Source organism: Oryctolagus cuniculus, chromosome 10 (assembly GCF_964237555.1).
Source record: "Oryctolagus cuniculus chromosome 10, mOryCun1.1, whole genome shotgun sequence".
Taxonomy (NCBI): Eukaryota; Metazoa; Chordata; class Mammalia; order Lagomorpha; family Leporidae; genus Oryctolagus; species Oryctolagus cuniculus.
In genome coordinates this window covers 106,799,373-106,817,191 of record NC_091441.1, presented here as the reverse complement: position 1 = coordinate 106,817,191, position 17,819 = coordinate 106,799,373, and the positions used below count along the sequence as shown (strand labels likewise).

Here is a 17,819-nt window from a genome sequence, read left to right as displayed (position 1 = left end):
GGGTAAACTCGAAGCCTGGGGGAGGGGCTGCTCGCCTAGAGGACCCTGGGCAGCCAGGACTCCAGGTGGTCCCCCAGGTTGATCAGTGCTTAAAGACTAGAACCTGAGTTCTGTCTACCCACACGCCTGTCTGACATTTCACCTGTCTTCTACTCATCCTCACACCTGCGTTTAACACCCAACTCATTGTTTCCTGGGGAAACAGACGGAAAAAGCCAGTGTCCCACTCTTGAGGCCAGTACACTCTAATACACGGAGAGTGGAAAAGTGAGTTAAGCATCCCAAATGGGCACGGGTTCAAGACCCAGCTGCTCCACTTCGAATCCTGCTCTGTGCTGTGGCCTGGGAAAGCAGTAGAAAATGGCCCAAGTCCTTGGGCTCCTGCACCTGCGTGGGAGACCCAGGAGAAGCTCCTGATTCCGGGTTTCAGATTGGCCCAGCAACGGCCATTTGGGGAGTGACCCAGCAGATGGAAGATTACTGTCTCTCTCTGCCTCTGCCTCTCTGTAGCTCTGCCTTTCAAATAAATCTTTTTTTTTTTTTTAAAGGAAAGTGACAGGAGGGAGAGAGAGAGATTTTCTATCTCATGGGTTCATTTCCCAAATGGCCACAATGGTCCAGGCCAAAGCCAGGAGCCCAGAACTCCATCCTGGTCTCTCAGGTAGGTAGCAGGGACCCAAGTACTTGGGGCCATTCTCTGCTGCTTTCATAGGTGCATTAGCAGGGTCTGGATCAGAAGCAGAGCAGCTAGGACTTGAGCCAACACTCTGATAGAGGATGCCGAAGTCCCAAGTGGCCACTTAACCCACTGCACCATAATACTGCCTCCCTACCAAGCGTTCTTGGTCTATGACTCAGTATTCCAGGGTACTTGGTGCTGAATCATGGTGGCTCCATGGGGGCATGAAGTCTTCAGGTGGTGTGGTAAATTTGGCCACATGTAGATGCTTGAGAGTGCCGATCAGGATTCCCTGATCAGAGCAATGAGACAACTCTGCTGCCTGGCATTGCAAGCAGGGGGCGCTGATCCAAGCGTGGGTGTCCGTGAGCTATGGCTCCTCTGCCGTAGGCCCTTCACTGCTGACTTCAGTCTCCAGCCCCAAGGCCCTGTCTTCCGGGACCACCTTCATCAGGCACATGGCACACGAATTCTGGCAGCTGCCTTGCCAGCAGCCTTGCCCCCACTCCTGGTTGGCTGAGACTGAGCATGCGTTCACATTGGCTCCTAGCCTAACGGCTTCACAACTCTTAATTCTGTGCTCCACTCGGCCCTAATGGCCTTCTTCCCTGATACGCACAGACCATCCGCGTTGCTGGAATATTCTATCATGGGCATCCCAGCTTCTTACCCTCTCTTCCATCTTCCTCCACGGTTTTTTTTTTTTTTAAGGTTTTTTTTTTTTTTTTTTAAAGATGTTTATTTGAAATGCAGAGTTAGAGAGACAGAGGCAGCGAGAGTGAGATAGAGAGGTCTCCCATCTGCTGGTTCACTCCCCAGATGGCCACAATGGCCAGAGCTGAGCCAATCAGGAGCCAGGAACCTCTTCCAGGTCTCCCACATGGTGCAGGGGCCCCAGGACTTGGGCCTTCTTCCACTGCTTTCCCAGGCCACAGCAGAGAGCTGGATCATAAGTGGAACAGCAGGGTCTTGAACTGGTACCCATATGGGATTCCGGCACTGCAGGCGGCAGCTTTACTGGCTATGCCACAGTGCCGGTCCCTCTGTTTATTAAACACTCAAACATACACAGGTCAAGCCTGCCAAGCTGATGAGTTTGAAACTGGCCCCCCTGCCATTCGGGGTCTCTGCAGGGGTCCTTGAGGGGCTAACACTGGTGGCAGAGGAGGAATGGGAAGGTAACAGGACACAGGAGCCTGCAGTGTCCTAGCCTCACCCCACTTCAAAGAACTACCCTTTCATTGGCTGCAGCTATCAGAGTTGTGACTAGGACTTAGTAAAAAAGAAAGGAAGAAAATTTCCCTGTCTTATAAAAACAAAACAAAAACACACAAACAGCTGCTTTAGTAAATACTCGAACACATTGTGGGCTCAATACTTTGAGCAGCCTTTGCTCAAAGTACTGGCAGATGAGCCCCTTAGTTGCCAGAGTCTGCTCTCAGCAATTTTGTTTGCTCTGTTGGTTTTGTTAGCAGACCTTTCCTTCGTAGCTCTCGCAAAGGCAAACCAGTCCAGGCCTGCGTGATCTTAGACACATTTGTGGAATTAGTGAATTCAAAGGTAACTGCCTTTTTTTTTTTTTTTTTTTTTTTTTTTTGGACAGGCAGAGTGGATAGAGAGAAAGAGACAGAGAGAAAGGTCTTCCTTTGCCGTTGGTTCACCCTCCAATGGCCACCACGGCCGGCGCACTGCAGCCAGCGCACCGTGCTGATCAGAAGGCAGGAGCCAGGTACTTCTCCTGGTCTCCCATGGGGTGCAGGGCCCAAGCACTTGGGCCATCCTCCACTGCCTTCCCAGGCCACAGCAGAGAGCTGGCCTGGAAGAGGGGCAACTGGGACAGAATCCGGCGCCCCGACGGGGACTAGAACCTGGTGTGCCGGTGCCACTAGGTGGAGGATTAGCCTATTGAGCCGCAGTGCCGGCCCAAAGGTAACTGCTTTTACTGTAGTCTTTCTCCCGTGAGGGACTTCAGTGTCACCCATCAGGTACCATTCCACTGTACCTGCCCGAGTGGCTCCCTGTGTCTGCCCAGATCCCATTGGATGCTTAGAGAGTAGTGGGAGTGGGTCTGGGAGTAGTCACTCATTGATTACAAAACCTGAGCAGTTTTCTGCTGACGAACCAGGTTAATAAATCTGAGTGGCCTGGGGCACGCCCCTCCCCCCTCCCCCTATACCACTAATGTCCACAGGGAAAGGCCAAGCAACATTTGACAGGGACAGAAGTGGTTACCCCACTGATCCCAGAGCAAATCCCATAGCAGTCATGGCAGCTTATCTCTGCCTTCTTGTCACTACTTCTAACTTCTCTTCCAGGGGGTTCTTTAAGGCTCCAGGGGAGAGTGTTAAACGGAGGGGAGGGCACAAATGGGTGGGGGGAGCCAGAGTCATATTCTGACAGATGTAGTGTTGCCAGGTAGTAAAACAGAAACCCTATTCCCTGGCCTACGGCTGGGGACCGAACATTCTGTGTGTGTGAGCCAATACTTAGGGCGCACGTACTCCAAGCAGTCTCCTGTGATCTCGCTCCAGGAGCCACAGTGATGGGAGAGGCGTGGTCCTCTCCTCCAGGCAGCAAGGGTGTATTCCCCTAGCTACAAATCATAAAGCAGAGCTGTTTACGCCACGCGAGAAACGGACACTAAGAAAGTGCCAAGGATGCCACACGGCCCTGAAGGCCTAGACTGGGGGGTTGTGAACCACTCTGCTCCCATGTGTGACTTGGGGAGGGTGCTGTTGGTTGGCTCCTGGTCACCCTGCAGCCTCTTGCATGCAGATGGTGCTTTGGCAGCGCAGAGGAGATCTCTCTGAAGTCACTGCAGGGCCCCTTGGAGACTGCATCGATGCTGGTGTGTCGGTGACAGGAAGTACAAAAAGCGAATTGCACTTACACAAAGGAAGAAAGGAGAGTGACTAAATCTTCTGAGTTTGATTTTTGAGACCAGAGAAACTTTTTTTTTAATTTATTTTTTTATTTATTTTATTTTTTTTTGACAGAGTAGACAGAGAGAGAGAGACAGAGAGAAAGGTTTTCCTTTGCCATTGGTTCACCCTCCAATGGTCGCTGTGGCCGGCGCAGTGCGCTGATCCGATGGCAGGAGCCAGGAGCTTCTCCTGGTCTCCCATGGGGTGCAGGGCCCAAGGACTTGGGCCATCCTCCACTGCACTCCCTGGCCACAGCAGAGAGCTGGCCTGAAAGAGGGGCAACCGGGACAGATCCGGCGCCCCAACCAGGACTAGAACCCGGTGTGCCAGCGCCGCAAGGTGGAGGATTAGCCTAGTGAGCCGTGGCGCCAGCCAGAGAAACTCTTTATCCCAAAAATCGTTTAACCATCTTCTGAAATACAAGATTTTGTTGTTGTTGTATATATATATATAAAAGCAATACCTTTTGTAAAGGGTAACACATGGGTTTGTAATGAGCGGTTGGCACGTTCACATGCACAGATGTCTCAAGTTGGCAGGTTGCACAAAGAGAAAGTGTGACTCAGTGGCTCCAACTTTTCCTGTTCTTCAACCTCATGGAATCCTCAGGTCCTTGACGTCTCCTCTGCTTTCCTGTACTTGCCCTCTCAGCTAAGCACTCGATGCCCACTCAAGGGAAAGTTAGAGACTTGCTGCTCCCGTCCAGTTCTCTTTCCTCCTCAGTAAATTGAAAGAGGAACTCCCCTCCCAACTTCCAGGGGTCCTCCCTACTCAGTTGTCCCCTACTCTATTCCTCTGATTTTTTTTTTAAAGATTCATTTTATTTATTTGAAAGAGTTACAGAGAGGTAGAGACAGAGAGGTCTTCCGTCTGCTGGTTCACTCCCCAGATGGCCACAACGGCTGGAGCCATGCCAATCCGAAGCCAGAAGCCAGGAGCTTCTTCCAGGTCTCCCACATGGGTGCAGGAGCCCAAAGACTTGGGCCATCATCTACTGCTTTCCCAGGCCATAGCAGAGAGCTAGATCAGAAGAGGAGCAGCTGGGACTAGAACCGGCACCCATGTGGGATGCTGACACTTCAGGCCAGGGCTTTAACCTGCTGTGCCACAGCACTGGCCCCTGTTCCTCTGATTCTTTCCCAGAATAGATCTCTTCCATCTGAAAAAATAAAAGCCCCACAACCCATGCTCTCTCCACTAATCCTTGGGGTCTGAGTCATAGAAATGCTTAACTCTGGAAGCTTTCCACTTCTTCACTTCCCATTGTTCCTCCCCTCAAGCAAAGCCACCTCTGTTCCCATCACACGGCTGAGCTTGCATCACTTCCCCCTGCCACTGCCCAGCAGGTCACTTAATCTACAGCTCACAGTTCAGGTCTTTGCTCCAGTATCATGGGAGCAAAGTGGGTTGCAGTGCTCAATCTACGTTCCTGCAGCGTTTGACTTTTTCTCTTACCATAGGCCTGATTTTATGATTTCCAGTGATCCATTTACTTCTCTAATTACAAATTCTTAGAAAGGTGATTTTGTTTTGAGATTTATTTATTTTATTCGAAAGGTGGTCGGAGTGACAGAAACAGGGAAAGACAGAAAATAGAGATGCTTTGCATCCACTGGTTTGCTCCCCAAGTGCTATAACATGCCAGGCTAGGCCAAGCCAGAGCTAGGAACCAGTAGCTCCATCTGGGTCTCCCATGTGGTTGGGAGGAGCCCAAGCATTTGAGCCATCATCTGCTGCCTCCCACATGCGCTAGAAGGAAACTGGATCAGAAGCTCAGGGTAGTCAGGGACTCAAACTGGCACTCTGGTAGGTTGATGCAGGCATCCCAAGAATTGGCTTAACCCATTGTGCCACAACACTCATCCCTTGTTTTACTTTTTGTTTGTTTGTTTTGCTAGCAAAGGCAGCCCACTGCCTGGCACAGGATCTGGGACGGGTAAAGGTGTTCAGGGTTATGGAGCTGATGATAGACAATACTGTGACTCGGCTCCTACCTGGAATGAGCTCTTCCTCTGTCTACCCAAACAAAAGCTTTCTCCAGACCAGGGCTTTCAAGCTTCCATGTGCATGCTCACCACCAAAGCATCTCCTTCAAAGGCAGCTTTGGAACCAGGAGGTCTAACATGAGGTCCAAGGCCTGAATTTCTGAAAACCTCCCAGGTGGTGCCAATACAGCCTTCGCATAGGCCACGCTTTAGAAGAAAGGCCTGGCTGACATAAAAATAGAAGAGTTTTATAAACTCCAGCAGAAAAACAGGGGTCACCCAGCATAAGCTCAGATCCCAAAGACGACGTGAGGGGGACAGAAGGGGAGCCTCTTCTTCCTCCAGCTTCAGAACACCTGTTCCCTTAGAGTCACCGAGAAATGAGATCTTCCTTCCAATACAGCCATGAGCTTGAGCCCACACTGCAAATATCGACTGCATTTCTCACTGTAGGAATGATTCCAATTTGACAGTGGAAGGTGAGATAAACCCTGAGTTATCAAATTGTATTTCCTGGATCTGTCTAAACAAATTCTCTAAAAATCTAGTGAGGGAATGGATCTGCTGTTTCCCAGGTAGTCTGGGTAGAATTGATGTCATTGAAAATTCAGTGATTAGTCAGGCTCTCCGCCTCACCGCCACCACCCATTTTTGGGAGCCTCACTCACAGAACTTCAGGCTTTAGAGATGTTTTCTTTTTTGAGAAATTAAAGAGACAGTGTCCGTGGCCCACCAAGCAGGGGACTGCCATTCTCTGGCTGGATAAGGAGCCCAGAGGTTAGAGTGCTGGGCTGTGCCCAACATTACAGACACTGAGCATTGCACACCGTGCCTGTCCCATACTGAGCACGCACAGCTCCCTGCTGTTCATAGAATTAAGCCTAAGCTCCCCTGGCCAACTCCGCAGGTCCCATTGCCTTCCTCTGCCTGCCTATGTGACTTTGTTAACATCGCTCTGATGTATTTATCTGTGTCTTATCAGCATAGCGCTGAGGAGCTGAAAATTAGAAGAACAAACACGAGGAAATAAGAACCAGGTCACCAGAACCTTGATGGACTTTAATTCCTGTATCAGTTTCTGTCCCCTATTCCTACATGGTCTAGGAAAGTCCGAGCAGTGGCCAACTGACCTGTAAAATCCAAATTTGGTTAGATGTTCAGAAAGACAGGTTAGATCTTCTCTACCAAGGAAAGCTTTCACAGTGTGCTTTCCTGATGCGGGTTGGGTGAGTGTCAGTGACTCTTTGCCACGTGTACTTGGCTCTCTGCCCAGCTAAAGTTCACTTTTCCACCCTAGGGTATTGCTCCCTCTATTTATTAAAACCTTGAATTTTACTCCAAATCACTCTATATTCCCATCCAAATGGGTCTCCGTTGAGCTTTGTGTGTGGATGTTTTGCCAAAAACATCCAAGTTATTTTTCTCTTTGCATGCACACCCCTTTGCAATGTGATTTTTCCTGTTCTTCCCATTAAGAGGTGGAATTATTGACCCACTCCTAAAATCTGATCTGGCCACATGACTTTCTTGGACTAGAAGAATGCAGCAGAAGGAACATGTGGGAGTTTCAAGCCTTGTCCCCAAAAGGCCTTGCCTGCTTCAGTCACTCTCTGAAGTCCTGGCGTCTGCCACATGGACAAGCCCAGGAGAGCCTGCAAGATGATGGAAACAACATGAGGCAGAATCGGCTCAGTGACCCCAGATCCCAGCCTAGGCCCCAGGTATGTAAAAGGGCCCAGCCAAGCTGGGCAAAGCCAACTCCAGTAGAGCCGTCAGCTGCCCACAGGTTCATGAGCCAGCCCAGCTAAGGTGAGCTAAATCAGATCAAGACTGCAAAAAAAAAAAAAAAAAAAAAAAAAAAAAGTGTCTACCTTAGGTTCACAAATATTTTGATGTAGTTCCAGTGTTCATATTTACAAAATTATGTTAATATAAAAATAAAAGGGAATAGAGCTTTGTAATTCTCAAGAGAATTCCTGAATCTATAAATAAGATGAATTGTATACTGTTAGAGGTATAATACAATACACAGATGCTCTTCAACTTATGATGGGGTTATATATTTTATATATATATATTTTAAAAAAGACTTACTTGTTTGAAAGGCAGTAACAGAAAGAGGGGGAGAGACACACACAGAGAGGGAGAGGGAGAGGGAGAGAGAGAGAGAGAGAGAGAGATCTTCTGTCCACTGTTGTACTCCCCAAATGGCTGCAACAGTTGAGACTGGGCCAGGCCAAAACCAGCAGCCTGAAACATCCGAGTCTCCCACATAAACGGCAGGGGCCCAAGCACTTGGGCTGGGAACAGGCTCGGAGTGGAGCAGCTGGACTCAAACTGTCGTTCACATGGGATGCTGGTGTCCCAGGTGGCGGCTTAACCCTTTGTGTCACAGGCACACCCTGTCCGTAGGGGATGTGGGCTCCCTGCAAAACTGGGCAGGATCCCCCTCCCATGGAGGGAGAAGCTGCTCCTGAGAGTAAGAATGCACACGTTGCTTGACCAGCTCCCCCATCCCAGTGTCCCTCTGATACCAACCTCTCCACCTGCAGGGAGAATCCCAGGACCGGTGTTCCAGCGTGGATGATCTGTTTCCAGGTCTCTCCAGCTGACAGTCCTGTAGACCTACCTTGTTCAGTATGGCCTCCAACCACAGATGGCTACTTAAATTAGTTAGAATTAAATGACCAAGAATCCAGTTCGTTGGTGGCACATGGGAAGTGCTTGATAACCACTTGTGAGCATCACAGAGCACGCTTCCCTTGCAGGAAGGTCTGTGGGATAATGCAGTTCTGGTCAGTATTGGAGCTCTTTGTGTTAGGTCTCTGCAGCCGCCACAGCCTACAGGAAATCATTCTGTTTTCTTTCTTCTTGTTTCTTAAAGATTTATTTATTAGAAAGAGAGCACTTCTATCCACTCCTCGACTCCCCAAATGGACACGGTGGCCAGGGCCAGCCCAAAGCCAGGAGCCAGAGTTGCATTCAAGCTCCCAGGTGAATGGCAGTGACCTGAGTACTTAGGCCATCTTCCCAGGCCTGCCAGCAGGGAGCTAGATGGGAAGCAGAGCAGCCAGGGTTCAAACCCATGCTCATATAGGATGCTTGGATCACAGATGGCGGCTCAAGCCACTGCACCCCACTGCCAGCCCCACATCACTCTGTTTCCTAATCCTCAGCTTATTATCTTTTCTCTGTCATTTTACTTCCCTTTTGCATGGCTGCCCCCCTGGTGTACCCTCTCCCCTGTAGTTCATACAAACCGCCCTGAGTATTCTCCCCAGGCCCTGGCAGTTGGCATCAGTATTTTTCTTTTTCCAAGAGCGTACTCCAAACCCACATTTGCATTTAAATGAAAGTCCTACTTCAACCAGACAGAGGTATGCCTAGAAATAAATCCACATATTTCAGGCAGGGGAGTTATCTTCATTCTCGTAACATAACCTGTCTGGACTCCATTGAAAATGATTACGAATCCAGAGTTCCCTGTGCCTCCAGGAACATAGTGTTGATTAGGCCTCTTTGAGCAAGGAATTCAGCTGCAAACCTTTGCTAATGGCTGTCTACTCTTTCTTGGGCTGCATTGTATCTAAAACAACAACAGTTTAAAGCAAATATCTTTTCAAAATAGTTTCTCTATTTTTTAAGATTTTATTATTTATTTGAAAGGTAAACAAAAGAGTCAGGGGGAGGGGAGGAGATAGAGAAGATCTTCCATCCATTGATTGACTCCCCAAATGTCCACAACAGCTAAGACTGGAGCAGGTTGGAGTCAGGAGCCTGGAACTCCATCCACTTCCCTCATGTGGGTAGCAGGGGCTGCTGTCTTTGCAGGTGAATTAGCAGGAAGCTGTATTGAAAGTTGAATTAGCTGGGACTCAAACCAGCACTCCAGTATGTAATATAGGCATCTCAAATGGTTTAACCTGCTATGCCACACATCTGCCCCTGCAAATAAGCCTTGTTGCTTTGGATAGTGAGCAGAAATATCAGACCTTGAGCTGTAAGAGGAAGTATGTTTGCTACAGGTGAGACCTATTTTGGGCTCTCAGTAATCTGCCGTTGCCAGAGTTTCTAAAACTGTGAACCGTGTTGACCTCTTCATGCCTTTGGGAGACCTCATTCATCTCAAGCAAGCAACACACACATCTGCCAAGTCAGATTAGAATCTGTAATCGCTGACACAGAGGTGGGGGTGAAATGAAAGTCCCTGGAAATGAGAAGAATTAGTAACAGCATCCATATCTCGTGCTCTTCGGGAAGCAGACTCCAAAATGAGGATTTTAGTTCAAGTTTGGTATATGGGAAGTGATTGCAGACAGCACCCGTCTAAGGTGAGAAGCTGAGAGAGGGGAAGAAGCCAACTGCTCTCCTGCACACTCTGCTGCTGTTCATTTGTGAGGCTCCCCTGGGAGACACTAGGGACCACCCATGCCTTGATGTTGCTGGGATGAGGGAGCTGGGACACTGATCTTCTAACTCCCACCTGCTATCTGTTGTTGGCTATTCCTGAGGACGTTGACAACCCACATTGAATAAATAAAATGCAATCCCAGGGGGAGAGGAAGCCCTCAGAAGAGTTGCAAGTGCTACCAACACATAGAAGCAACACCTCGAGGGAGTCATGGGTACAACACCAATGGCTCTGGGGCCACACCCCTCTTCTTGCTGGTTTGGAATTTCATCCATTTCCTTAAGTGAACAGGAGGTTTGTTTTTATATCAGTTGAATGATTTTTTTTCAATCTCCCCCAATCACGATGCATGGTGATAGCCATACTGTATGATTCCCTGCCTTCGAGTTTGTCAGCTGAGACTCCAGGAAGTTATGGTGGGTGTAGTGGACGTCTGCTGTGCTGGCTTGCTCAGCTTTCTGCATTCAAACCTCTGTTATTCTGATGGGGGGATTTGCTTGTCTTCTGGCTGCAGGTGTAGATGGATACATGGTTTTTCCAATGCCCATCACAGCCCCCTTGTAATGATTGCTTCTTGGAGCAGCTGTGTGCCTCCAAGCAGGGCGACTTGGAATCATAAAGATCTCCTTTATGGCTGCTGGTGGAACAGATGTCTGTAGAACCACTGCTATGACTTGCATATGACTTGGTCCCTGAAGGGTCATGTGCTTGAAGCCTGGTCCCTGATGCAATGGTGTTGAAAGTGGTAGGACCTTTACAAGGAGGGTCCTAGAGGAAGGTGATTGGATCTCGACCACCCTCATGAAGGAATGAACACTGGTCTCATAGAGTGGGTTCAGTTTCCCAGGGGTAGATGCGTTTCTATGAGAGCAGGCTCTTAGAAAAGACTGAACTTGGCCCCTCCATGATTTCTTGCTTCTTCTATTGCTGTGTGCTCACCTCCTGTACACTCTCCGGCCCTGTTGCCTTCTGCTGTGTTGTGGGGCAGCCAGGCTGGCACCATGCTGCTTGGGCTCTGGCCACCAGAATCATGAACCAAGTAAATATCTTCCTTTAAATATACTCCAGCTTCAGGTATCTTGTTATAGCAATACAAAAGGACGGTGACAATCATGAAAGGCTGTAGCTGTCAGGCCAAAATAAAGGAGTGTCTGGAAAGTGAAGCCATTGGGAGGGAAGTAGGGCCATAGGAATGGTGACAGCTTGTGAGCCCTTGGACCCAGATTTGTCTGAAGTTAGCCCACTCCTCATTTTCAGAGCACACAGTTCACAAATGCTCCTCCCTGCTAAGGTTAATGTGGGTTGGGTTCCTGCCACTGAATTGAGGAGTTCTGTCCAGATAATGGGCTTGAGAACATAGTGTATTGTGCTTCTGCTGTTGGGAGAGCTGACTGTGGGGAGAAGAGCAGCCGCTACCCCCTGGAGGCCACTGTCACCAGGACAGACGATGCCTTTGTTCTGAGGACCATGGGAGAAGGTTGTGTTTGCCTGAGCAAAGGCTTTGCTTTTGTTTCTTGGACACTGAGGTGTGCTAACTGGTTTTCCCTCTTTGAGTTGGCTACTAGGAGGACCTGGGGGAAATGTTGTTCTTCTCTTTTCTCACTTCTTTGCCCCTTTTCTTGTTAGCCATTATCTCTTCTACTGCAGGCATTTGTGTGCACCACTGCAAATCTGTGTTTTCTTAATTCCCCCCTTGCTTTTTCTTTGGATGCAGGGAGTTACAGAAGATACATTTGTACCTTCTGACTTCAGCTTGTGGCTGTAATGGATCAGTGCTTGCACGTGACAGCATCCTAGCTCTCTGAGCTCCCCTCCATTTTTCCATCTCAGGGCTTTTTCCAAAGCTCCCGAGGCCTGCTCAGTTCACATGAATATAGCTTTGATGGGAGAGGTGACATTCCCAAGAGAGCCTGCATCAAAGGGCACGGGAGTAGGTATATAAACTCCCAGCCTCCTTCCTATTGGTTAGGGGGACAATTTCAGGGAACATTCTACATTAGAGCTGGTTACGATTTGCTTCTGTAATTGAGCCTTTGTTGGTTTTTCTTATTTCTGTTGTCTCAGTCTCCCTCCTTCCTCACTTCCATTCCCTGGAGTCACTTTTCAAATAGCTGCCTGCACCTAAGTCCTTGTTTCTGGCTCTGTCTGGAGAATCTGAACCAAGAGAGAAACAAATCAAATGAACAAGTGGACAGCTAAGCAAAGTTAACAACCAGTTTTTCCTCTCCGCATCTTAGAAAATGCTAAGTGAAACCACACTGTTAAATGCAACATGTTTGGTTGTGAAAATGGCATAGCAAGGGTCCAAGAAGGTCCCTGTGGGAGGGGAAGGCATTTGGCACAGTATTGAGGACACACTTGGGATGCCCACGTCCCGCACCAGAGGCCCTGGGATCGAACTGTAGCTCTGCTCCTCATCTGGCTTCTTGCTAATAGGCGCCCTGGGCTATTAGCAGTGATGACTCAAGAAGCTGGGCCCATGCCACCCATGTGGGAGACCTGGGTGCAATTTATGGCTCCTGACTTCGGTCTGGCCCAGCTCTGGCTATTGCAGACACTTAAGGAGTAAACCAGCACACGGACAATCTCTTTCTTTGTGAGTAGGAAGAAACTTTTTTTTTTTTTTAAAAAAAGAAGGTCCCCACAGGAAGCACAGGGATCGTAGCCCCTCAGCAGTGAGGGGTGGTGGGGGGAAATCCCAGGGTGAGGCCAGGCAATCCCAGGGGCAGTTGGATAGAGCCCTGCTTCTGGGTTGCAGAATAAAACGAAAACAGCCAAGGGCTGGCTCCTCCAAACCGCAGGCCTTGCGACTCATTTATAGATGCACACCACACCATTATAGTACAGAGAATGCTATTAGAATAAACGAGAAATAAACAATCAGGAAAGCCGAGACTTAAAAGGAATTAGCTAATTTTTCCCACATCTAACCATTTGCTACAAATGTTGGGCAGGACGTAGTACTCTCCCATGTTGAGGAAAATGTCCACAGCAGTTGTTTCCAGTGGGGTAATGCATTTCCTATTGAGATTTGTGAGCTGTTCACACCAACCTGGAACTTTGCTTCAATTAAAGCTTCCCCTTGCACCAGGCAGAAATGGCGCCCTCCAGGGTGGGTGGTCCCCTGGTCTGAGACACAAGTCCTGGTTCAGTCACGTGGTCACCGAGAGCCTCAGAGAATTCAGGAAGCACCTGGGGGCCTCATCAGCAGGGCACCTGCAGCACAAGCTACAAAGGGGTCTGCAGGACCCAGCCCAGAATTCTCCAGAATACATGACTAGGGAAGCTTTCAACTTAAAGAGAACGCTAATTAAATGTAGCCCAGGGGATTTGGCCGCACATCAATCTCTTTGAAATAAATAAAAATATATAGAACACAAAAATTGGAGTTGAGAGATTAGGGGTTGGTGCAGGAAGCTCCACAGGAATCTCAGAGGGGTGCTGTGTGACAGGTAGGACAGCTCTGGCCTGCAGAGACCTGGGCTTCGTCTGGGTTGCTGGGTCTTCACCTGACACAGCAGGGTTTGCACCAGCTCCCTATGGCCCTGGACCGGGAACAGGTCATAGAGCTTTTCTGGAACGAGGGGCTTGTGTGATGGCGAGCATCTTCATCACCCTTCATACTCTGACACGTGGATTAGCCAGATCCACGGTCACTGAAGGGTCAAGTTTAAGACTCCAGCCTCCACAGGACCACCTCTGCCCTGTCTGCATTCCTCAGCTATGTGGAGGAGGAGCAGGTGGGCACCTGGCCCCCGAGGAAGGACCATCAGTAGTAGCCACCGCTGTCCCTGGCCAGCTTTCCCCTGGATTCCCTTGGGATAAGATCTGCCTGAGCGAGTGCCCCAGGAAAGCCTGGCCTCGGACAGAACCCAAGCAGGGACTGAAAAACACAGCCAAGAGGCTGCTCGCTGCAGCCACTGCAGAGGGGTTGTTGCAAACCACCAGAGACGCTGGCTTCTCATGCCTGCCTTCCGCCTAGACTCAGCCTTGTGTGCAGTGAGAAAGGATTTTAGGACTTTGTTCTGGTTTTGGAGCTAAGTGGAGGCCCCATGACACGCAGAACCACCTGAGCCACAGGCACTTACCTGGCTGAGAGGAGTGAGCAGTCTCCAGTGGGAGGAAGTCGCACAGTGCTCCTGGTTCCCTTGGAGACAGGAACGGAGGGTGCCAGATTCCCAGACTGCTACAGCCATGTTCTGTGACCTGGGGAAATCTTTTTTTTTTTTGACAGAGTGGATAGTGAGAGAGAGACAGAGAGAAAGGTCTTCCTTTGCCGTTGGTTCACCCTCCAATGGCCGCCAGGGCTGGCACGCTGCGGCTGGCGCACCACGCTGATCCGACGGCAGGAGCCAGGTGCTTCTCCTGGTCTCCTGGGGAAATCTTGTCACCTCTTTGAGCCCCTGAGATTGCTCAGGACTTGGCACAGCTCTGTGCAAACTCCAGAAGGAAGGGGAACGGCAGTGGGCTGTGTGACTGCCAACGTGCAGAGCTTCGGGGAATCCGCTGTGCCTGGAGAAGGGCAGCTGGCACGAGGCAGGAGACGGGGTAACACGTGAACTGTGAAGACACACGTCCCTGTAGAAACTCCACAGCCAGCAGAGGCCCATCCCAGGCACCAGGGCTCAGAAGATCCCGCTGACTGAGACACTTAGGACCACGTACAGGCTGCCCTGCTGTTCTGGCCATGCCACAGTAAGGGGAGTTAATTCCCTTCCCTCTCCCAGCAAACACTTGGCACTGCTTCTCATGGGTCCTGGGTCCGTTGTCTGCTTGGAGAGCTTGCTGAGAAGGGGACCCAGAGGAGGGTCTGCCCTGTTCGAGAAAGAACAGGCCAGCTCTTTTCCTCTGCGGGCAGCAGAGCCTAGGGCTTGAGAGCTTGGGTGCTGGGGTCAGGCTGAAGCTGATTCAAGTCCAGGCTCTGAGACAGCTTCTGAGGGGGCCTGGGCATCCTGTCCCACCCCTTTGGGCTGGGTTGCATGGTTTGTAAGTGAGCAGGACTAAAGGTCACAGCCTCCGAGGGTTAAGAGGGAGGATGCACGTACCCTGTTTGTCATAGCCTGGCCCACCAGTCACTGTGCAGTAAGTACTTGGCGTTGTCATTATTGAGCTTGGAGGCACCCACAGTACCCAATGCATGAAAGAGGCTATGTGAATGAACTCAGTGTACCTCGCATGACCTGTCAGTCTCCCGGAGGCTGCCACCTTGTGCTCTAGGAAAGGAGCAAGGAAGGGCGTGTCTGGGCTGGCAGTGCTGCCCTCTGCCTCCCTCTGCCAGGCTGGGCTGCGTGTGTCTCTGTGTGAGCAACCAAGTGCGGAGGGGAGTAACTAGGCGGTTTTTTTTTTTTTTTCCCTGACTCAGGCCATAGGTAAAAGAAAGAAAGGGCCTCATCCTTGAGGTAGCTTGGAACTGTACAGTTTGGAGACTCCAGAGAGAGAGGCCTGGGTTGGAATTCCAGCTCTATTGATCTCTGCCTTTTATGGCCTTGAGAGTTGAATATCGGTGAAATGGAGCTAATTATTCCTCACTCTGGGGTTGCTATGAGAGTACATGAGACCACGCAGGTACAGCTCTGGGAGATAGTTAACACCTCGGTTTCCTTTTGTGTGGAGGGCAGCTCCATGAAATCTCTGTTTCTCCCTCTCTGGTTGTCTTTTACTGTATTTGATGTGGCCCCTGTACAGAATCCATTGCCAGCCTTCTAAAGCAAAGGTCAGAAGTCACACACACACACACACGCCCTCTTAAAACAAAGTTTGCTTCTTGCTTACAGCCAGACGTCTCCCAGCAGGAACGCAGGTTTCAGCATCCGTCATGAGAACTGTCAGTTAAACCTCATTGCTCCCTGTCTCATCCCACCTAGGACCTGCGCTCTTTAATTGGATCCGGATGCTTTCTGCCCAGCACTCGGATTGCAAAAGGATGAGTCACTCCCTACGAGGCTGCTGCTCTCTGGATCTCCTATGCGTCGTCCTAAACGTGTTCCTCTGGAGAACATCGCGTCACAGGTAACACCTTCTGGGCGGAAGAGGACTTTGAAACCCCAGGGATTTGGTTATTTGAACCTGCCTCTTGGATCATATGCATAGCGCCAACGGCCACCTCGGACTCCTATTTCAGGAAACATCCAGTCCCAGTCATTCAAAGCAACAGAGACAGCCCTGCTTGCCTCAGCCCCCACACACCCATCCATCACTCACTCAACAAACACTCAGCAGAGTAGCTGACAAATGAGCCCTGCCACTCTTTCCTGTCCCCCCTCCTGCCCCATGGCCACCTTGCAGACCAGGGCATGATTGCCTCTCGTGTGTCTGTGACAGCAGCATCCTGACAGATCACCATCTCGGCCCACCCAGCAGCCTCTGCACAGTTGCCTGGTGCCTCGTGCCTCAGCCTCATCTCCAGGGCCTCCTTTGTGCAGCACGCTGTGCCGGTGAAACTAGACTTCTCACCTTTCCCCATTTTCTCTGCCAAGACGAACATTTTAGCCTCGCTGTCCTCCTCTCACCTGCTTTTAGAACTCACATTTCTTTAAAATTTGCCTGGAAGCTCACCTCTTTGCAGAACCTCCTGATAACCTGGACAGAATGACTCACACTTTCCCACAAGCTGCTGCTATGTCCTTAGCACTTTCCAGTGTAAACAAGGCTTGTCCACACTCGCCTTCCCCACGTCACCCTAAGCTTCCTAAGACCATAAACTCGGCCTTTGTCATCCTTGTGGACCCATGAAGGCCATGGTTTTCATGGAAGGACCATGAAACAGAGTTTGATGCAATGTCCTAGTTACCTAATGCTGCATAGCAAAATCATTCCAAAACACAGGGGACTGAAGTAACTGCACCCATTCGTCATCCCTCGCAAATCCCTCTAAGGACTGTGGAAGTGGCTCGGCTGAGTGGCTGTAACTTGGGGTCTTTGGAGAGGTTTTGGTCAAGTTGTTAGTCTCAACTGAGTCACCTGGAGGCTTGACCTTGGCTAGAGATCTATTTTATGATGAGGCATTCACAAACCTGGTGAGTTAGGGTTGACATTTAAGCCAGAGCTCTCAACTCATTTCCATGCAGTAGGGTTGCCAGAGCAATATGAGGACATTTGGTTAAACTTGAATTTCAGATAAGTGACAAAAATATTTTTTGTATATCTATGTCCCACATTATATTTTTATTTGCTGAATCTGGCAACCCTGACATGAAGGCCTCTCTGTAGGACTCTTGGACAGTCTCTACAACATGGCAGCGGGCTTCCCCTGGAGTGAGCGTTTGTTCCCAAGGCTGTAGCTGCAACACCTTTTGTGCCCCAGCTTCAGAAGGCACAACATGTCACTTCACCCATCATCTGTTGGTCATGCAGATCCGTCTTGGTTCAGTATGCATAGCGAATGAACAAGGGCACCCACAGCAGGAGGTGAGGTTCTGTGGGGGTCAGCCTGGAGGTTGACGTCCACATGGAATAAACTCCCTAAGAGCTGCATTCCTTTCCTGGTGTTGTCTCCAGCGATCCTCAGGATGCTGTTTGAAACATCCGGTGTTCCATCTCTACCAGGGGAAGCACAGCTACTCTCGCCCAGTGCTTCTCTCAGTCCAAGTCCTTGAAGGTGTGAACCAGCCGTTCTCCAGTGCTTGCTGCAGGGGTGGCAGTTAAGGCTCTGAGTGATCCAAACACCAAGTGGATGATCTAAAGCAGCCTGCTGTCTGTACTGGAATTGCAAATCCAAATGCACAAAATAGTTGTCTTTGTTCCTCTGTCCAGTAAATTCCTCAATCCCCCTATCCCCCTTCCCCCTCTACTGTCAGGGACCACCTTTCCTCTTCAAGTAA

At 49.9% G+C, this 17,819-nt stretch overlaps 1 long non-coding RNA gene across 1 annotated transcript in view; it reads left to right on the top strand.

The window, feature by feature from the left end:
* The window catches only part of LOC103349149 (uncharacterized), a 317,640-nt gene that overhangs the window by 13,463 nt on the left and 286,358 nt on the right, over positions 1–17,819 (top strand). The window contains exon 2 of the long non-coding RNA XR_011379581.1: positions 15,864–16,008. This is a non-coding gene — a long non-coding RNA (uncharacterized lncRNA). The remainder of the gene's footprint in view (positions 1–15,863; positions 16,009–17,819) is intronic.